General features: G+C 52.2%; 1 pseudogene; it reads right to left on the minus strand.

Moving 5' to 3' along the window:
- Window positions 1-12,597: 12,597 nt before the first annotated feature.
- LOC135405371 (olfactory receptor 14C36-like) lies at window positions 12,598-13,999 on the minus strand (annotated as a pseudogene).
- Window positions 14,000-21,610: the final 7,611 nt, after the last annotated feature.

Raw genomic sequence — 21,610 nt, forward strand, 5'->3', positions numbered from 1 at the left:
ATATTGTATTAATAAAACCATGAGAAAAGATGTCTTTTTTGTGGCCTGTTTCCTTTTTTCCTTTTTTTTACATTGATATCAGCATTCCCCAGTCGATATTGATCCCAAGCACCTCCTAATTCAATCTGAATAGATAAGAAAATCAAGAGCCTTTATGTCTGACAATCCATCAGATCTTATCCCTATCCCACCCCACCATTCCCTCATCAAACCCCTGGCACTCAAAGCAGCCTTGGGCAAATCTGAGCTCCCTCCACTCAAGGCTGGACCTGCAGGTTTCAGCTCCTTGGCACCAACTCCCACCTGCTTGGCTTGGAGAAAGAGCTGCACAAGACACACAGGGATGTTCATTTATGGACAGCAAACAAAACCAAAGGAAGGTACAGCTCAATAAAAAAAGAAACTCTTAATCCTTTGCTGTATATTAAGTTCACATTGCCTCCACTGAAGTCCACTTTGCAGAGTCTTAGACCAATAGTAACCCCCTTCTGTGTCAAGCACAGATCCCAAGATCAACCTCAACACTCCCTGCCCCGCATTCTGTCCATATTTGCCCTTTGCACACTGAGTCACACACTGAAGTCACAAGTTCCCTCAATCCACAGAGGGAAGAAAAGAGAAAGTGAATGAATTTCTGTGTTGTGCAGAGTTAAATCTGCACTAATCCCAATATTCTGGGCTTACAGGACCTTTATCAAACACCTTCTGCAGCATCTGTTCACTGGGCAAACATCTGTGTGGATGGCCAGGCCCAAGGAGTGGTGGGCAATGGAGTTCCAGCCAGGGGTGTTCCCAGGGCTCAAGGCACTTCAATCTCTTTCTCAGTGATCTGCACAAGGGGAAACTTGTTCCTCCAGTGACCATTGTGACCCTACCCTTGCTTTGGTTCTTTCCTAGACATCCCAGGACAAGTCTTGCCCAGTCCCCAAATACTCTTTCTGGCTGCCCTTTATGAGTCTCAGAGCCCGAGGTCAAATCCCCCATCCTCAATTGAGAGGTTCTGCCATTAACCCACTTAGTTACAGTTTCCTACAGATACCTTGGAACTTCCTTGTAACTAATTTTTTACCTTTTGGGTTTAGAAGGGTTTTTCCAAAAACATGGGAAATCATGTCCTCAAAGATGTAAATTCTTGGAGAAAGAGTATGGGACTTTAAAGAATCCCAGAATGATTTGGCTTGGAAGGGAGCTAAAAGGTCATCTGGTCCAAGTCCCTGGACATGAACAGTGACATTTTTTATTAATTCAGGTTACTCACAGTCTCTAACCTTAGACAAATGGACATCCACTTCTCTGGAAACCTCTTCCAGCTCTTGCCGCCCTTATTGTTAAATCTTTCCTCCTATTATCCAGTATAAAACACTTCTCTTTCAGTTCAAAGCCATTGCCCGTGTTCTGCCACTACAGGCCTTGGTAAAAAGTATTCCTGGGATTTCCTTAGACTATGAGCATGACATTTTCATCTGCAAAAACATCTGTGAGTGCCCAGAGATCTCCCAAGATGGGCTTGAAAGGTCTCAAGCACAGGAGCACTAGAGAGGGGCTAAGGAGCTGTTGCCTCACAGGTGTGGAGACTGAGGACAGCACAGGACAGCCCTCAGAGGGCTTGAAGGGAGGATTTAGAGATGGTGGATCCTTTTGTCAGAGCAGAAAAGAGCATGAGAAAGAAAGAATTAATGCCAAGTGCAGCTGGGGAGGTCCCGAGTGGACATGAGGAAAAAGGAATTTCACTCCATGGAAAACGCTGCAACACGTCAGCCAGGAGGAGTGTGGATGAGCCCAAGGCTTTGTGTGTGCAGGAAGAGCCAGGGAGGACGCAGAGATGTCAGTGCAGGAAGGTGCCAGCCAGGTGGGGCAGCCGGGGGGATGACGACAGCCTGCAGGGAAAGGGGCAGGGCATGGACACCGTAGGACAGCCTGGGCTGGAGAGGAGAAAGGGAGGGGGAGAAGCTGAAAGGCCCTGACAGAGCCACCTTCTGCAGGCCTTTGGCCAGGGCTGCTGTCTGTGCCCCTGAGGCCAGGAGGAGGGGAGTGCCCCTTGCAGCCCTGGGGCCTCATGGCCTCCTTGTCCCTGCTCAGCAGCCTGGCAGGTGCCACCCCATGGGCCTGCCCTTGGCATTGCACATCCCACAGCCCAGTGCCCCAGGAAGAGCCCTGAGGAATGAGGCAGGGACAGGATCTGCCTTCCCAGGGGTTGGTGGTCAGGGCTTGGCCCCTTGGATTAAGGAAACAAGTCAAGGTTTCTTCAGCATCAGAGCCACCTTTCCCTTGCTTGTCCATCCTTGGCATCACTGTCTGCAGTTTTCTGCTCTAACTGGAACCTGGGGACATGTTCTCAGTTGTGTCCCTCAGTGAGACTCATTAGCACTACAAGAAACTTCAATGTTTCAATCTCACTCTGACTTCTTGAGAAGTTGTTTGAACTTCCTCTCAGGGACTGAGTCTCATGTAAACAACATTAAACCCCCTGAGAGTCATGAAATGCCTGGGGCTGTTGCTGTGCTGCTGAGCTGGGCCGGGCTCCTGGCACACAGGGAGCTCCTGGCAAGCAAGAAGAGCTTCTAGGAGACAGCTCTGCCCAGGAGCAGCTCCTCTGCACAGCCCAGCAGGGCTGAGGGCACTGCCTGCAGCACCCAGGGCACAAAAGCAAGGCAGAGAGAGGTTACACACAGCCTGGGCTGGGAGGGAAGTCGAGAGGAAGATCCACTGCAGGAGGAATCTTTCCAGGCTCCCTCACGGTGAGTCAGCATGAAGGGCAATGTGTCTGCTGTTGGTGCAAAGATCTCCTAACGCTGGCACATCCCACTCCCTGCTGCACCATCCCAGGCACATCCCAGCAGGGTTCCCTTCTCCCAGGGATGGCTTCAGGGTTGTGAAGCCGGGCTGTGCCACCCAGGCTGCCCCAAGCTGTCCTGCAGAGCAGGGTCCTGCAGCCCAGGGCTGTGCCAGGGCAGGAGCTCTGCCACTGCCAGGGGCAGCTCTCAGCCGGGCTGGGGAGCTCCCTCAGGGCTGGGCAGAGGCTGGGGGTGGAAAGAGCAAAGCCTGGCAGGGCAGGGCAGGTTTATTCTGCTATCCAGTGAGAGTTTCATGGGTCAGGGCTGCTCACAGAACCAGAGCACCCCAGGATATTTTCCAGGGGATACTTCAAGGGGAACATCCAAGGAGGGATTTCTCTCAAGCTCTCAAGCCACATGCCTGGTGGTTTGAGTTCCACAGGGAACTGTGAGGAGCTGCCCAGGGCTGAGAACAACTTCCTGGCACTGTTGGTGTCTGGGAGGTGGCACAACTGGCTCAGGGTGATGCTGCCCTGAGTGCCCAGTGGGCTCTGCCCTGGCCTCTCCCAGCTGGACCCTCTCTGTGCAGTTCCTTAGTTCTCAGCTTGCCCGTGGTCCTGAGGTTGTTCCCTCCTTCTCTCAGTCAGGTTCACTGGGCAGGGGAGTTCAAGCTACACAGTCCAACACTGATCCTGGCATTCCCCTATGGCAGGGGTGTCCCTGGGAATGAGACATTCCAATTGTCCTCTGCCCTGTGGGCTGTGGGCAGTGAAGTCTGTGGGCCTGGGTCAGGAGCTCTTTTTCCCTCAATCAGACCCTGTCATTAGGACACTTGGCTCTTTTCTGAGGTGTCCTTCCAAGCTGGGAGCTGCCCTGGAGAATGCAAATCATCCTCCCAGCACAGCTGTGTTCTCTGAAAGCCCCAGTGGAGAGGGGCAGAGATGCTGTGCCCATGCCAGGAGATGCTGTTGGGTTGGGGAGATGAGCCACAGGTGTCCTTGGCTCCAAGTGGGGTGCTGAGCCCTTGAGACAGGCTGAGACATTGAGGGGTCTGGGATGGATCCCTCTGCTCTCAACAGTGTCTGGTGGCTTTTCAGACCAAACTGGGAGTGTGATCAATCTCCATCTCAGGAAGGAGCAAAGCCAAGGCAGCTGGGAACAAGAGAGAGGGACAGACCAGCTCCCCTCACTCTGCACTAAGCCCCAGACAATCCTCCTGCCTGGCAGGACCTGCTCAGTTCTCCCTGAGTGCATCAGAAGTGCTGAGGGGTTCTGACATCCAGGAACAATCCTCAGGAAAGATGAGGGGGGTCTAAAAAAAAAAAGCAAACAAGCAAACACACCAAACCTGTGACACTGCCTTCTGCTGTCCTGTTTTTTCTCAGAAACTGGGAGTGCAGATGCTGACAAGCCCTTTTGCACTGGGAGCTGTTTCATCTGACACAGCTGAACACCAGGATGGGCCCCTGTGCCCACCATGCCCATGACCCCACTGGTGCAGAGCAGATCTGAGCCCTCACAGCCAGTGGGCAGAGGGTCTGCTCCTCATGGAAGATGTGGTGAGCCCCAAGCAGGGCTCCAGCCATGGAGCTGAGGGAGAGATTTCTAGAAAAGGAAAACCAATGGAGCAGTGAGAGGGGTGTTGGAAAGTGGCTTTGGCTTTTCTCAAAATGTTCTGCCCTAACTTGTCACTGTTATTTCCTACTTGAATAGAGCCCCACATCCAGAGTCAACAAATGCCCAACAGCAGCTCCCTCACCCAGTTCCTCCTCCTGGCATTGGCAGACAGGCGGGAGCTGCAGCTCCTGCACTTCTGGCTCTTCCTGGCCATCTCCCTGGCTGCCCTCCTGGCCAACGGCCTCATCCTCAGCGCCGTAGCCTGCGACCACCACCTGCACACCCCCATGGGCTTCTTCCTGCTCAACCTCTCCCTCACAGACCTGGGCTGCATCTGCACCACTGTCCCCAAAGCCATGCACAATTCCCTCTGGGACACCACAACCATCTCCTACATGGGATGTGCTGCACAGCTCTTTTTCTTTTTCTTCTTCATCACAGCAGAGTTTTCCCTCCTCACCACCATGTGCTACGACCGCTACGTTGCCATCTGCAAACCCCTGCACTACAGGACCCTCCTGGACAGCAGAGCTTGTGCCCACATGGCAGCAGCTGACTGGGCCACTGGCTTTCTCAATGCTCTGCTGCACAGAGCCAATACATTTTCCCTGCCCCTGTGCCAGGGCAATGCCCTGGGCCAGTTCTTCTGTGAAATCCCACACGTCCTCAAGCTCTCCTGCTCACACTCCAACACCAGGGAACTGGGGCTCATTGTGGTTAGTGTTTGTTTTTGTTTTGGTTGTTTTGTTTTCATTGTTTTCTCCTATGTGCAGATCTTCAGGGCTGTGCTGAGGATCCCCTCTCAGCAGGGACGGCACAAAGCCTTTTCCACGTGCCTCCCTCACCTGGCCGTGGTCTCCCTGTTTCTCAGCACTGCCATATTTGCCTACTTGAAGCCCCCCTCCATCTCCTCCCCATCCCTGGATCTGGCCCTGTCAGTTCTGTACTTGGTGGTTCCTCCAACACTGAACCCCCTCATCTACAGCCTGAGGAACCAGGAAATCAAGGATGCCCTCAGGAAACTCATAACTGGGTGTTTTTCAGAAGCAATAAACTCTCCTTCTTCTGCATGTTATGAACATCATTAAAGGCCAATCCTGGTATGGACTTCATTACAGGCCCACCATATTTTCTCTATTTTTTGCTCCTGGGAGGGGTGTTATTTTTGTAAGATTTTTTTAACACCAAAATATCCTTTTTTATATATATAAAGATATATATATAAATATACATATATATTTTTATCTATAAAATCACCATTTTCAATTCAGTGTTTTCCTTTCTAGCCTGGCCCAGAGGCTGTACAAATTGTACTCACTGTGTGCTTAAACCAAATAAAAACTCTGCCTTGACTTGTTTGCCTGACATCTTTCCTCTCTGACTTCTCTGCAGCTGCAGGGTCGGTGCCTCTGTGCAGAGCTGGGCCAGAAAAGAGTCCCAGCAGAGCAGCAGTGCCAGGGAGCAGCAGCCCTTCTCCTGCCTGGCCTCCTCTCCCTTCCCTTCCACACTGTCCTGCAGAGCCCTGTGTTGTTGGAGGCCTCAGTGCTCTGGCAGTGGGTCCCAGTCCTGCTGCAGGACTGTCCAGGGACTGCAGGCAGGGACAGCCACGGGCACTGCTGGCACAGAGCTGACCTCTGCAGCAGCACTGCCATCCTGCAGGGGCATCTCCTCAGGCCAGGGCCTCAAAGCTTCCATCTGCTTTCCACTTTGCTCTCCAGGATGTGCCCAACACAACGCCCTGCAGAGGAAAACAGCAGTGACCAGCACAAGGGGGGGAGTGCTCAGGGTGGGGGCACCCAGCAGTGCCCTGGCACAGCCAGCGCCGCTCCCAGCACTGGCCTCTCACCCCAGGCCATTGGGCTTGTTCTTCCCTCCAAGGAGGGACATCAAATGACCAGCTCAGGAGTCCATGTTTGCACTGCATGGACAAGACATGCCCCTGTGTCACGGCTCGGGGCTGGGGGGGTGGAAGGTTCAGACAAAGTTGATGGCAGAAGCCGTCTCGTTGAGCTACGAGGGGCAGAAAGGACCCCCTTGCTTTCTAAATTCATTCTCAGAGAGGAGCCTGGCTGTGGCTGGATCCAATCTCAGGCTCAGAGTTTGGTTTAGATTGAAGGAATTATAGAGGTGTGATCACTTTGTCCTGCAGGTTTTAGTGATGGTATATCAGAAATATTTCTAGAAAATGAATTATTTATTATGACAAATAAACAGAAAATTGATCAGACAAGTGAACAGATGAAAGACTTGAAACAGAATTATTTCCTGCACAGTATAAAAGCCAAAACCTCCTAGTAGTATAGTGTAAGATAGGACAGTGCAGTCTATCAAAGTCATTCTATTAAAGGAATTGGATCAGAGCCAGCAAAAAGAAACAATCCTGAAGCAGAGATTGAGGTAACTCACCCCACAATGACAGGGGGCAGTTCTCTCTCTTTCACTTAACCCCTGGGCAGTGACCATGAAGAGCTGTCCCTGCTTCATGGCAGAAGCTCCACACACTTCAAGGAAGTCTGGGGAAGAATCTGCCACAGGAAAGTTGGACGGGGCTTTTATAGTTATCAAGGGTTTGACTGCTGGAACTATTTGCAGGCCAGGGAGCAGCTTCTCTGTCAAATCCTGCTTCAAAAAGCAGGATATGAGTTTGAAGTTCCATGAAGCATTTTGGGTTTAGCATAATTCAACATTAAAAACAGCACCTTGACACCAGCAGTAACTCACCACAGAGAGCTTGAATTGTTTGCATTCTCTGACCATTGTTTAGGTATTCTTAGAGCAGAGCATCCTGCCAGAAATGGCCCCTTGATTCTGTGAGAAATAGAAACCCAATCGGGCAATTTCCAATCAGAATTTTATTATATGATAAAAGCAAATTCAGCGCTGGGTGATCAGGGAAGGGGTCCAACAACTCCCAACGCCTGTCACACCCAAAGAAGACAGTTGTTCTACATTTATTTACAGCTACTTCATGAATATTCATTATACATAAGCATAAACATTACACATTGTTAAGTCAGACATTCAACAGATGTTTTTCTTAACAAGAATGTTATCTATAAGCATCCATAATATATTGTCAAATCAGACATTCAGCAGATGTTTGCTTGCTATCTATACAAAGTTATAAATTTTAAGAAAGGTGCTATTATCTATCTAACTAAACAAAATTGTCTCACTATAAATCCTACACAAGGTAAAAGGGAGGTAACTTGTTTTATCTCTTTATAGGGGCCCAATTAAGTTTTACGACTTGTTTTTCTTTTCTCTCCAGGTCATATTGACCTTACACTGTTTCCTCTTAATAAGCTCGAATTATTTTCTCAGTTTATCACAATTCCATGAGGTTGCAAAAACTCTCAGGGTTCCTTTAGTTCCATGGGGCCCTGCAGTGTCACAGTGGCCAAGGATTCCTTGAGGTTCCAGAGTGTCTCTTGGATCCTTTGGTTCCATGAGGCCTCACAGTGTCACAATGGCTCCTTGACTCCACCATGTTCCAGAATATCCCAGGGTTCCCTTGGCTCCAAGAGGCTCCCCAGTGTCCCACCTTGATTCCAGGAGGCCCTGCAGTGTCCCAATGGCCACTCGGTTCCAGGAGCTCCTGTTGTGGTTGAGCTCAATTTCCCCATCCCCTGCTGTGCTCAGATGCCGTGAGAACTGCAGAGAAGCGAGCTGAGAACACGGCGGGCCCTGGTCCTCTTTGGTGCCCGGGGCTGCCCCGAGAGGGAGTCCCCGGCCCTGCCCCCGGAGCCGCCGCGCCGTCCCCTGAGCGCCGCTGAGGCGGCAGCGCTGGAGCGGGGCCGTGTCTGCCCGGAGCCGCCGCTGCCACGAGGCTGCCGCCGCTGCCGCTTTTGGCCTGCGCTGCCCCGCAGCCGCCCGGGACCGGCTTCCCAACACTGCCGGCGCCTGCGAGCGGAGCCGGCGCTCCTGCAGCGCCTCGGAGTCGCTGCTCCGCCGCCACAGCGGCTGCCGCCGGCGTCTGTGCCCGGAGCCGCCGCTCCCACGGGGCTGCCGCACTCACCGCCGGGGTTGCCGCTCGCGCAGCCGCCGCTCTGCCCCGGCTGCACCGGGACCCGGCACCGCCTCGGGCCTGCGCTGCCGCCTCAGCGGCCACAGGGACACAGGGATGGGGGACCTGTGCTCTGCCACTGATGGGGCCGGGCTTTGTTCTGCTTGGCGCTGGGCTTTGGGAAAGCTGCTGTTCAGTTTCATGCTCCACTGGAACACCTCGTGAATTCCAAAGGTTTCCTAATCCAGGGGGAGGGGTTTCTATGGCATCAGAGGTGCTGCCCCTCGGGACACATTGTCAATAAACCATCCAGCTGACTTGGGTGGGTTGGCTTGTGATCAGTCAGTGCTTTGGGGAATGTTCTATTCTGGTTGAATGTTTCATGCCCTGAAAACCTTGGAACATTCCCAGACTGAATGGTAACCCAAATGGAACAGTTTGGATACAATTCCCAAAATATTTTGGAAACTCCAGTCATTCCTGACACCAGGATGGAAATTCAGCAGATAACTAAAGCCAGTCCCCTTGGGAGCCCACACCCAGCAGGGCTGAGGGAGGCCCTGGCAGCTCCCCAGCACCTCCCTCTCAGTGGGACACCTCTGGCAGCCTCTCCCAGCTCGGGAACCCTCCAGTCTGCAACACTCCAAAGAGCGGCGCTGATGCCCAGGACAATTCTGATCCCCCTCCACAAACACTCCTCCAGCTGGGACCCTTGTCTGGTGGCAAACACAAAGGGATTGGTGGGAGTGTTTCCCTGACAACAGGAGAATTTGGGAGAGGGACCTTTCCACACCCAGCTCTTGATGTGTGCACACATCTCTGCCTGGGTGTGGGTGTGAATTGACTGTGGTGAGAATGTTGTTCTTGTGAATCTCTAATTCAGTCACTGTTAAAATTGTGACAAATGCTGTTGAACCACTTGATAATTGTTCAATTGGTCAAGGATTAAGTGCTACTAATCTCTTTTGCCCCCTTGTCTTTGTGTCCAAATCCTTTGTGCCCTGATCTTCTTGCATCCCAAGGCTCTGTGTAAATCGTTCTCTTTCATCAAAAAACATATATTTTTTGTGACTTCCACTTTAAAATCTTCCTCCTTAGCTAAACTACAAAACAACTCTAATTAGTTGTTGACGTCTTGAAGACATAAAGACAAATAAATGGAAGGGAATAATTTATTTTTCAGTGTTTTAATGGGTCCCACAGTGTGTTTGGAGCTGCATCAGCTGTCAGTCCTAGGTGGGCCATGTCAGAACTGGTGAGGTTGGGGGGAGAGGAGCAAGGTTGATCATCCAGGGTCAGTGTGGATCTCCTGAGGAGACACTCAGCATCAAGATCACTTGGAGAACACCTCTATCACCTCTCCTCTGAACTAAAAAATAGCCATCATTGAATTAAAACAAAAAAAGTACAAACTTGAAAGACTTGTTTTGAAATTGCCTTGAAGACAATTAAAGGAAGACAAAGAGATCCTGAGGGATTTCTGCATTTTAATGAGCCCCACGGTGTGTTTGCAGCCCAGCCCATGATGCTGAGGTACTGAGAGAAGATTGAAGCAGCTGCTGAAGAAGTCAGAAGCCCAACTGCAAGTGCCTTGAAGCATTGCTGGGCCCCACTGAGGGCAGGCACTGCCAAAGCCTCCCCAGGGACTCCTTGGAGCAGCTCCTTGGAGGCCAGGAGTGCAGGCAGACCAAGGCTCTGGGCAGGCCCCTGCAATGCTGAGCAAAGCCTGCCTTGGTTTTGTGGAGCACAAAGGCCAAGGCCTGAGCCCCAGGCCCTGGCCCAGCAGATCCTGTCCCTCCCGGCTGGCTCAGGGCTGTTTGGGGGGCACTGGGATGGGAGGGGGAGGAACAACAAAGGCCCAAAACTGGGCAACCCCTGCCAGGCTGCTGAGGGAGGGGCGAGGCAGAACCCAAGGGCAGAACCTGCCAGGAAAGTGGCTTGTGGTGGCCTGAGTGGCAGAGGCAGCTGCCAGAGGCAAGGGGACAAAGGCCTGGGTGCCTTTGGGCCTTGCAGCCCTGCCAGAGCCCTTGGCCATCTCTCCTGCAGGCTGTCCTGCCCTGGCCCTGCTGCTGCTCTGGCCTTGCAGGCTGCACACCCCCCTCCTGCTTTCCCACCCCCTCCCAGCAGCATTTCTAGACCCTCCCTGATGGCTCTGCACCAGCTCTGGCTGTTGCCATGTGCACTTGGCCTTCTTACCTTGGATCCTTTGCCCCTGTGCCACAGGACATCCCTGCCAGAGCCCAGGCCCTTCTCCTGGGGGTCACTGCAGAGCTGAGCAGATCCAGGTCACCTCCCATTCCTCTGCCAACCCCCTGGGCCTGCTCTGGGCCCTCCAGGTCCTTGCCCTGCTCCCAAGAGCTGTGGGGGTGCTCAATGGTCAGGGCTTGGGGTTCAGAGCTCAGGGTGGGGATTAGGCAGAACTTTGGGAGGTTTGTTGTTCTGCTGGCAGTGTCTGGTTCATGATTAGGGGAAGAGCTTTTTGGCCTGGGTTAGGATTAAAGTTTGGCTTTTTATACTACTAATACAGGTTTGGGAGTGGGGTGGGCACTAGAGGACAAATAATAGTGTGGAGTTCTGGGTTTGGGCTTTTTCTGGCTTGGAATTAGAGCAGTGGATTCCTTTCAATGGGAGGGGCAGCACTTTTGGGTACTGTTGGGGCTTGAGGTTAGAAAGTGCATAAAGATCCATCAGGAATGTTTGCACAGTCAGTGTTTCAGCACCCTCAGCATTCCCTGAACCTGGTTTTACCTCATCAAAATCTTTCCTCTCTGTTGGTCAAGCCCCTCTTTTCTTCCCCAAATATTCAATCCTTTTTGTCTCAGTTCCTCCTAATCTCCCCCAAACTTTCATCTGGGTGGGCTCAGCTCTGTGATGACACTGTGCAACCTCATGGAATCAAGGGGCCGTTGTGGCACTGCAGGGCCTCATGGAAACCAAGGAACACAGGGACACTGTGAAATCTTGTGGAACCAGGGGACCATTTAACATTTGGGGTCTCATGGAACAAAAGGAACCCTGAAACCCTTTGGAACCTCATGGAACCAGGGGGCCATTGTGTCACTGTGGAACCTCATGGAAACAAGGAAACCCTGGGACACAGTGGAACCTCATAAAATCAAGGGGCCACTGTGGCACTACAGGGCCTTTTTGGAGCCAAATGGACCTTGGGACAGTGGGGAACCCTATGGAATCAAGGGGCCATTGTGACACTGGGGAAACTCGTGGAAAAATGGAACCTATGGACACTGTGCAACTTCATGGGATCAAGGGGTCATTGTGACACTGAGGACACCTCATGGACTGAAGGGACCACCATGACACTACAGGGCATTCTGGAACCAAAGGAACCTGGGGACACTGTGCAGCCTCATGGAATCAAGGGGCAATTTTGACACTGCAGAGCCTCATGGAAACAAAACAAAATCCAGGCTTGTCCAGGTCCTGAGGGTGATTCAGAAGGGAGGCAGCAGTGATTTCTCCCTACAGACCCACCACTCCAGTGGTCTCTCCCTGTAGTCCATGAGTGTCCTGAGCATTTTCCCAGGTGCCTCCCTGCCCTGAAGGTTTGTGGCCATCAGGCTGGAGCTGAGGGGGTTGGGCAGGTGCCTGAGGAGGGGGGAGAACAAGGGCTGTGTCCAACTGTGCCAGGAGGGCTGTGCTGAGCAAGGATGAGGAGGCTACAGAAAACAGTGGCACTGGGGAGGGGAGAGGAGCAGCTGGAGAGACCTTGTGCCTGCCCACGCTGGGCAGGAGCTGCCCCAGGATGGCAGCTCTGAAGCACTCACAGGATGTCCTTGGGAACAGGAGGGGAAGACTGGATCTGAAAATGGAACCTGGAAAGCAGAGAGCAGCAGTGTCATGGTGACACTGCAGGAGAGTTCCAGCCCTGGAGCAAGGTGACAGAAGAAGTGACCCAGTCCATGCAGTGGCCTCAGAAGATCCCACAGCATCCTGGAGATGCTGGAAGGGAGCCCAGCTCTGCTTCACAAGTTCCCAGGGCCTGTCCCTGCCTGTGCTCCAAGGGCTTCCACCCCCCAGGACTGTGCTCAGAGAGCACTCAGGCCTTACAGTGAGAAAGGGGCTCAGGAGGACAGTGTGGGAGTGGCAAGAGAGCAGCTCTGCAAAGACCAAGCACTGCTGCTCCCTGGCAGTGCTGCTGGGCTGGGATTATTGTCCCCTTCCCGTTTGCAAATACCCCCTGTCCTGCAGTGTGCTGTCCTTTAGGAACATCTGAGAAGAAGGGTCTTGGACAAAGAAGGCACTGCAGGGTCCTGGTTTTTTTATTTAAATACTCAGAGAGCACAGTTCATAATTTTTACATCTCTGGGTCAAATACAGTGGGTAGACACTAAATTAGAAGGTAGATTCAAAATAATATTTCATTGCAGAGAAAATTATTGCAGGAAGAACCCGATGACCTCCACGAAAAACCTGAGCAGGAAGGCTGGGCCATTAGTGAGTCCCATTCTGAATGCTACAAACCAGAAAACAGGCACTTTATTGCTCCTGAAAAGCATCCAGTCATCATTTTCCTCAGGGCATCCTTGAGCTCCTGATTCCTCAGGCTGTAGATGAAGGGGTTCAGTGCTGGAGGTACCACTGAGTACAGAACTGACAGGGCCAGATCTAGGGATGGGGAGGAGATGGAGGGGGGCTTCAGGTGGGCAAATGCTGCAGTGCTGAGGAATAGAGAGACCACAGCCAGGTGAGGGAGACACGTGGAAAAGGCTTTGTGCCGTCCCTGCTGAGAGGGGATCCTCAGCACAGCCCTGAAGATCTGCACATAGGAGAAAACAATGAAAATGAAACAACCAAACCCTGAACAGGCACCAACCACAGTGAGCCCAAGTTCCCTGAGTTTGGAGTGTGAACAGGACAGCTTGAGGATGGGGGGGATTTCACAGAAGAACTGGCCCAGGGCATTGCCCTGGCACAGGGGCAGGGAAAATGTATTGGCTGTGTGCAGCAGAGAATGGAGGAACCCAGTGGCCCAGGCAGCTGCTGCCATGTGGGCACAAGCTCTGCTGCCCAGGAGGGTCCCGTAGTGCAGGGGTTTGCAGATGGCAACGTAGCGGTCGTAGCACATGATGGTGAGGAGGGAAAACTCTGCTGACATGAAAAAGGCAAAGAAAAAGAGCTGTGCTGCACATCCGTCATAGGAGATGGTTGTGGTGTTATGGAGGGAATTGTGCATGGCTTTGGGGACAGTGGTGCAGATGCAGCCCAGGTCTGTGAGGGAGAGGTGGAGCAGGAAGAAGCCCATGGGGGTGTGCAGGTGGTGGTCGCAGGCTACGGCGCTGAGGATGAGGCCGTTGGCCAGGAGGGCAGCCAGGGAGATGGCCAGGAAGAGCCAGAAGTGCAGGAGCTGCAGCTCCCACCTGTCTGCCAATGCCAGGAGGAGGAACTGGGCCATGGAGCTGCTGTTGGGCATTTGTTGTTTCTTAGCATAGGGCCTGTTCAGAAAAGGAAAAGACAGGGAACAGTTAAGACAGACCTCTGTGAAAAAGCAACTCCATTTTTAAAAGAAATCCATGTGTCAAATGTCACCAAATGCACTGCCAAGGAGTCAGTTTTGCTCTGCTACAGTGGGACATGGAACATTTTTGGTAGAGCTCTCACACAAGGAATGTCAGATGTAACAGTCCTTGAATACAAGAGTTCCATCTCTACACTCATGACTCAGAAGAGCTGGGGCTGCAGAGCAGAAGCTTAGCCGGAGCTTAGAATAAATGTTACTGTGTTTTTTATTTTTACAGTCACACCTGGGGAAGGTTCTTTTCCACTGCAGGAATCCTCATTTCTATGGTCCAGCACACAGTGCCCAGCAGAGCTGCAGGGAAGGGCCCCCAGAGCTGCCTGAACACCACCTCCCCAAGGGCTTTGGGGGCTCTTGCCCCCCACTCCCTGCCCAGGGTTCTGCTGCCTGGAGCTGTCCCTGCCCAGGGTTCTGCTGCCTGGAGCTGTCCCTGCCACCAGCTGCTTCCCTGGGCCCAGGGCAGAAAAAGTGACACTGCTGCATCTATAAGACAGTTTTGATGTCTGATACTCTCAGGTTCAATCCCGTCTAATCTAACAGAGTTCAAATTTCACTGTCTCCTTCTGTGCTCAGAGATTGATTTCCCTGTCACAGTCAGCACCCAGACAACCCAGAGTATAACACTGAAAGAACTGGTTCATTCTCTTTAAGGTACCCCCTGTCTGTCTGTGCCTCTTGCAAATACCTTCTGGGACATTTCCTGCTTTGATCTGGAGCTGTGACCAGCCCTCATCCCTGCAGCCCACTGTGGAGATCAGAAGGACTCTGCCCTGCTCTGCCCTCCCAGGAGCTGTTCCTTCCCCACAGCCCTTCTCCCCCAGCCCCGTGGCAGCTCCTTGGCCGGGCTGAGAGCTGCCCCTGGCAGGCAGCAGAGTCCCTGCCCCAGCACACAGAGCCCTGGGGGCAGGACCCTGCTCTGCCCCACAGCCCTGGGCACCCCTGGCTGCACCCCCACCTTCCCACCCCACAGCCAGCCCTGCCACAGGGAACCTTCTGGCCCTGGGCCTCTGAGGGGGCAGCAGCAAGTCCTGCTCTGCAGCAGCTTCTCCTGCTGCACCCCAGCAAATCCAGCAGAGCCATCCTGACAGCTCCTGCCACTGCTGCCATTTGGCAGCTGGCAGAGGCACTTGCAGGAACTCACCTGCACTGCTCTGCAGCCACAGCCTGACCCGGGCAAAGGGCTGGCAAGGTTCCTCCCCTGAGCAGCTCTGCCCTGTCCTCCCAGCCCAGGATCCCTTGAACCTCCTGCTCACTTCTCTCTGCCCTTGTTGCCTGCATCTCCTGCCCTGCTCTGCCCTATGGCCACTTCCCCTGCACTGCAGCAACTGGGAGAGTCCTGCTGAAAGATCCTGGAAGCTGTGGGATGTGCCAGCTTGAGGAGATGCCTCCAGGAAGGCAAGTTGAATTTTCCTACAGCCAGAGAATTCTTCGTTCAAATCATGAGGTTTCTCGTGCAGTGAGAGCTCAGTCACCTCCCAGCCCAGGCTGCCTCTCATCTCTCTGCCTTCTCTCCTGTGCCCTGGGTGCTGCAGGCAGTGCCCTCAGCCCTGCTGGGCTGTGCAGAGGAGCTGCTCCTGGGCAGAGCTGTCTCTTTGAAGCTCTTCTTGCTTGCCAGGAGCTCCCTGTGTGCCAGGAGCCCGGCCCAGCTCAGCAGCACAGCAACAGCCCCAGGCATTTCAGGACCCTCAGGGGAGTTTGGCGTTGTTTACATGAGACTCAGTCCCTGAGAGGAAGTTCAAACAACTTTTCAAAAACTCAAAATGAGTTTGAAAGACTGAAGTTTCTTGTACTGTTAATGGGTCCCACTGAGGGAAAGGAGTGAGAAAATGTCCCCAGATTCCAGCTGGAACAGAAAACTGCAGACAGTGATGCCAAGGATGGACAAGCAAGGGAAAGGTGGCTCTGATGCTGAAGAAACCTTGACTTCTTTCCTTAATCCAAAGGGCCAAGCCCTGACCTCCATCCCCTGGGAAGGGACATCCTGTCCCTGCCTCATTCCTCAGGGCTCTTCCTGGGGCACTGGGATGTGGGATGTGCAGTGCCAAGGGCAGGCCCATGGGGTGGCAGCTGCCAGGCTGCTGAGCAGGGACAAGGAGGCCATGAGGCCCCAGGGCTGCAAGGGGCACTCCCCTCCTCCTGGCCTCAGGGGCACAGACAGCAGCCCTGGCCAAAGGCCTGCAGAAGGTGGCTCTGGCAGGGCCTTTCAGCTTCTCCCCCTCCCTGTCTCCTGTCCAGCCCAGGCTGTCCTACGGTGTCCATGCCCTGCCCCTTTCCCTGCAGGCTGTCGTCATCCCCCCGGCTGCCCCACCTGGCTGGCACCTTCCTGCACTGACATCTCTGCGTCCTCCCTGGCTCTTCCTGCACACACAAAGCCTTGGCCTCATCCAGGCTCCTCCTGGGTGATGTGTTGCACCACAACACCGCCTTCACAGTGAAACTCCATTCTCTTTGTTTCCAGTCTGGACCTCTCCAGCTGCACTTGGCATTATTTCTTTATTTCTCATGTTGTTTCCTGCTATGACAAAAGGATCCACCATCTCTGAAACCACCCTTCAAGCCCTCTCTGGCTACTCCTGCACTGTCCTCAGTCTCCACACCATGGATCCCAGAGCTCCTTAGTCTCTGCAGAGTGGTCATGGGCTTGAGGCCTCCAAATCTTTTCTTGGGAGATCTCTCGGTATTTTCCAAAGTGTTTGCAGATGAACACATGGTGCTCATAGTCTAAGGAAATCACAGGGATACTTTTTAGCAAGGCCTGTAGTGGCAGAACAGGGGGCAATGACTTTGAACTGAAAGATTGGAGTCTTATATTGATAATAGGAGGAAATATTTAATAATAAGGGTGGCAAGAGCTGGAAGAGGTTTCCAGAGAAGTGGATGTCCCATCCCTGGATTTGTCCAAGGTCAGGGACTGTGAGTAACCTGAATTAATAAGAGATGTCACTGTCCATGTCCAGCGGCTTGGACAAGATGACCTTTCAGCTCCCTTCCAACCCAAATGACTCTCTGATTCTTTCAGTCCCAAACTCCTTCTCCAGAGGATTTCCATATTGAGGACATGAACTGCCATGTTTTTGGAGAAACTCTTTTAAGCCCAAAAGGTAAAAAAATTATTCAAAGAGAGTTCCAAAATATCTCTGTGAAGGCTTCACCAAAGTGGGTCAATGGCAGAACCTCCCAGGATGACCTCACAAATGTGGGTGGGGTTTTCATGCTCAGAGTCTGAGACTTAGGATGGGCAACAAGAAAGCACATTTGGGGACTGAGGAAGACTTGTCGTGGGATCTCTAGAAAAGAACCAAAAGAAAGGGGAAGGGTGAGATCACAGCAATTTGTGGAAGAAAAAGCATGAGAAAACAGAGAGAAAAGGGAATGAAAAAGCTGGTCATGGTAAACAGGGTGTTGGTCAAGACAAGTCCTTGGCTGTGCTGTGATCCCCACAGCCTGTCCTATTTTCCTAATAACCCCATTGCCAAGAAGTTTCTGTGAGGAGGGACCTCTCTGCTCCTGGCACAGGCTGTGGCCGAAGTTCCAGCCCCTGCAGTGGGAGCCACAAATAGTCAGGTCTTGTGTTCTTTGGGGGGCCAGACTCTGCCCAGACTGGGGGGTGTGTGTGTGTGTTTTGTGGTTGGAAGCACAAAACAGTGAAGGAAATGCAAAGCTCAACCTGTGATGGAGGCCGTGGGGATCAGAACAGACACAGAAGTCAGATGAAAGTCCTGTGGTGTGTGTTGCCACGACACCAGGGAGGAACATGGAGCGAGGTGAAAGCTGCGTGGTCTCATTGTTCTCCTTGATACCCAGAGATGTTTTGTACAAGCCAGGTACACCTCCTACCAAGAAATATCCTGTAAAATGTGCCAACAAAAGAAATGGAAGGTTTGACCATAGTCCCACCCACAGCACTTTCCACAGTCCTGGTTCATCATGGCTAGGCTTCGCGAACGAAGATTTGGGAAGGCTCTATCCACATTTGCTACAGAACAGTCCTGGTTAATAAGGTGTAAAATGTACCCCGGACTTGTCCCTAAGTGGGGGCTGAGAACTGGACACAACATGTGCAGGGACAGAGGGAGGGGTTTGTCCCCCTGGCCCTGCCCAGAAGGGACACCTTTCAGGAAGGGTTGTGGCCTTGGCTGTGCTGAGGGTTGCCCCGGGCAATGCAGCTTGGGATTGCAGTGGCACTGTCAGGGCTCTGCAGAGCTCCTGGCAGTTCCTGCCTTTGTCCCCAGCAATGCCAGAGACCTGCAGGGGTTGCAGTCAATCACTTGTGCTCTTTGGGACCCCGACTGGCTCTGCTGAATGTCAGCAGGCCTGGAGTTCCCAGACTGTTCCTGCATCCAGGGTCGGGCCTGCAGTGACGTTTGTGCAGCATTCAATTGGGGCAGTGGCAGGATGGCCATGGATCCATTCCTGCACAAACACAATGGGGCTCCATCCCAGGCAGGGAGAGAATGGGCCCACAAATTCTGGAAGGATAAGAACCAGGGAGTTTTGGCACTGTGGAATCCCATGGAACCAAAGGAACCCTGGGACATGGCGGAACCTCATGGAATCAAGGGGACATTGTGACCCTGCAGCACCTCATGGAACCAAAGGGAGTCTGGGAGGTGGCAGGGCCTGATGGAAACAAAGGAACCTCCTGGGAACAAAGGGACCCGGGACACTGCCAAAACTCAGGGAGACAAGGGAACCCCAGGACACTGTGGAATCTCCTGGAATCCAGGGGCCATTGGAATACACTGGGGCCTCCTGGAACCAAAGGGAACATGGGACACTGCGGAACCTCATGGAATCAAAAGGACCCGGGGACTTTGTGGAATGTCAGGGAATCAAGGGGCCAGTGTGACATCCCAGAACCTTTTGGAACCAAAGGAAACAAACGGGACATTGCGGAATCTCATGGAATCAAGGGTCCATTGTGACCTTGTGGAACCTCACAGAATCCAGGGGCCATTCTGATTCTGCAAGGCCTTCTGGAGTCAGAGGGACCATTGTGACACTGGGGAACCTCCTGGAATCAAGGGTCCATTGTGACCCTGGGGAAAATGATGGAATCAGTGGGCCATTGTCACACTGCAGGGCCTGATGGAGCCAAAGAACACTGGGAAACAGTGCAACCTCATGGAATCAAGGATCCATTGTCGCATTGCTGAGCCTCAAGGAATAAGGGATCCAATCTTTGCCTCAGATTTTGTCAACAAATTAAAGTTAAGGAATTACAGAAGTGGGATTGAACCACTTTTTTCAAACTGGTTTTATTGATTGGCCAAGTGAGAATATTTATATAAAATGAATCATTTATTCTTACAAATGATCAGACAAAAGATCTAAAGCAAAATTATTTACTACACAGTATAAAGGCTAAAACTACTAGTAGTATAGTATAAGATAGGACAGTGCACTATATTGAAGCAATTATTGAAACAATTATATTAAAGCTAGCCAAAAGAAATAATTATCACATAGAGATCTGATGTAACTCACCCAGACCAGCGGCCATGGGGAGATTTCTTTTGGTCAACCTTGAGGAGTGTCCTTGGAGGGCGTCCCCACCCAAGGCAGGAATCTCCACACATCTACCCCAAGAAGGGCTGTGTTAGAAGAACCTGCCTGGATGAAAGGGGACTGCACTTCTCTAGTAGGAAGGGATTGACTGCTCCTCACAAATGGACAGGCCAGTGAGCAGCTTCTCTGTCCCATCCAACTTCCAAAAGCAGGATGTGTGTTTGGAGTTGGGTGAACCAGGCTGGTTTGAGCATCATTCAACACCAAAACCATTCCCAGGGTGCCACCGGTAACTGGCAGATCTCACAGACAGCTTGCATGAGAGCTGGCACTGTTGGCATTGTCTGATGGCATTTTAGGCCTTCTCAGGGTCGGTCCTCCTGCCCCCCGGGTCGAGAGGTTGGCTGTGAAAGTCCATCCTGGAGATGCACAGGGAGCCAAGAGTTGGGCTCCTGAGTGACATCCAACAATGGACAGGGGGATGGGACTGACCAGATGAAAGTGTCTCAGGTAGAGCTGGACTGGCAACACAAGGGGGAATTATTCCTGGCTCGCTGGGCCCAGGACACCTCAGGGCCTCAGGGAAGAGGTGCAACATCCAGCTGGGCTTGTGATCCAGGGCTGCATTTAACCCTGGACACCAACTGCCAGGTTCTCCAGAACTGGGAAACATGTGCTGCCATCAAAGAGGCCCAGAGGGTAAAGCCCCTGTGGGGTGGGGGATGATGGCTGAGATAGAGATGTGGGCAGGCCTGGCAGATTGATCCCAGCACACTCCCCAAACCCACCAAGGCAAGCTCTACGTGCTGACCATGGTGGACACAACCCCTGGATGGCAGGAGACACCCCCTGTGCCTCCCACCACTGCCCAGAACACCATCCTGGGCCTGGAAAAGCAAGTCCTGTGGAGACACGGCCCTCCAGAAACACTGGAGTTGGACAGCAGGACTCTTTTCCAAAACAACCTTGTGCACACCTGGAGCAGAGAGCTCGGCATGGAGTGGATGGATCATATTCCCTGTCAGGCACCACCCTCTGGGAAAGTTGAATGGTAGAGTGGACTGTTCAAAACCACCTGGAAAGCAATGGGCAGTGGGACCTTCAAACCTTGGGATCTGCATTCAGCAAAAGCCACCTAGTTAGTTAATCCTGTATGCTCAAGAGAGAAAACTCCAGGCCAGTTCAGTGTCCAAGATCAGCTCAAAAGAGCAGGTCCTTTAATCAGGCCCACAGGCCCAGGGGAACACACACGACGCGCCCTCCCAGGCAATGGTTCTACAGTTTTAGAAGATCGTCCCTCCAATGCCAGAACTCTCCACCCCCCGGTTCTGCCCAGTTCTGCCCCTGACACGCCCCTTGGGGAATTGGGTTTGGGGTCTTTGGGACCCCTTCTTCCTCATCTTTATCTTCTTCACCGCACAGACAGTCCTTGGAGCACCTCCAAAGTTCTGGGCTTGAAGGTTGCTTTGTCTCTTGTGGGATGTTTTTCAATAGAGGAGTTTTTCTACAATTCTACCTTGAAAAGAAGTCTAAACACGCTAAAGGAATTTAGAAAGTTTGATAACAAATAGGGTAATAGGGTTGGGTCTGTGTAAACTACTATGCTAATGGGTGGCATATGATACAGCTACATTAACATCTACATTTAGTGCACAACTACTTTTAAAATATAAAAAAAGCAAAAATATCCAGAAAGCTTTAAGGCATCACACAGACCTAGTTAGGTAACTCTACCAGTTGAACTGACCCTGCCCAAAAAGAACCTCTACGTACCATTGAAGGGGATAAACTCCCTGTGGTCCATATGAGGAATATGTTGGGGAGGACAGTTTGCATTAGTCCTGCCTTAAGCAAAGGCAAAGCCATCCATGGGATTGTTTCTGCTCAAGGACGTGGGTGCACTTGGTGGATGATGCAGAGGGATGGGGAAACACTCTGTGTCCCTCAAGGGGATTTGATTTTTGGGTCAGAACAGTCCGTGATGTTGAATTGTAGAATATTGTTTGCCCAATGATGCTCCCACTGTGTGCCACAAATCCCACAAACAGTGAGGTGTTTCCTTATGTACATTTTTTTTATTTTCTATGCTTTTGATGTTTTCTTAAAAAAAAAAAGTCCTGTTTCCATTCCCTCCTTCTTCAGTAGCCCCCATCTTGTGTGTCCCAGAGA

Source organism: Pseudopipra pipra, chromosome W (assembly GCF_036250125.1).
Source record: "Pseudopipra pipra isolate bDixPip1 chromosome W, bDixPip1.hap1, whole genome shotgun sequence".
NCBI lineage: Eukaryota > Metazoa > Chordata > Aves > Passeriformes > Pipridae > Pseudopipra > Pseudopipra pipra.